Source organism: Capricornis sumatraensis, chromosome 17, assembly GCF_032405125.1.
Source record: "Capricornis sumatraensis isolate serow.1 chromosome 17, serow.2, whole genome shotgun sequence".
NCBI lineage: Eukaryota > Metazoa > Chordata > Mammalia > Artiodactyla > Bovidae > Capricornis > Capricornis sumatraensis.
The window spans coordinates 67,864,198-67,864,753 of record NC_091085.1 but is presented as its reverse complement, the minus strand read 5'-3'; positions in this window follow the sequence as shown (position 1 = coordinate 67,864,753).

Sequence of the window (556 nt, the reverse complement as noted above, 5' to 3'; positions counted from 1 at the left end):
TTAGATCTTATTGTGCCCTTTTTATAGATGGCAAAACTAAGGCTCAGAGAGGTTGAGTGCCTGGAATCAATCACACACACTTCCTGGTCTCAAGTTGCTAACAGCCTGGGGATGGAGACACAGACACAACATGGGCTGAGAGGTTATAATGCAGAAAGCAGTAAACAGACTGCTCCGGGTGTTCCCGTGGGCGACACTGGTTTGACCAGCTGCTTCATCTTCACTGAGTGTGAGTGTGGAAGTGGAGTCTTTGCTGCTTCTGAGCAAAGAGAATGTATACCATCAGGTTTTCCTCCAGTGAAAAAGGGATCATGGAGAATCTGGTGATTCTAAGGCAATGCTTCAAAAAACTGAACGCGTGCCCCAGTGTCCCGGGGCTTGTGCCCTCTCTGGTTCTGAAGTTCTGGGGTGGAGCCTGAGAGGCCGCGTTTCCACCCAGCTCCCAGGTGCTGCTGCTGCTGCTGGTCCACGGACCACACTTTGAGTAACATGGGGCTAGAAGATTTGAATTCAGGTCCCAGCTCTGCCATAAACTCTTGATGGGAACTCAGGCTAG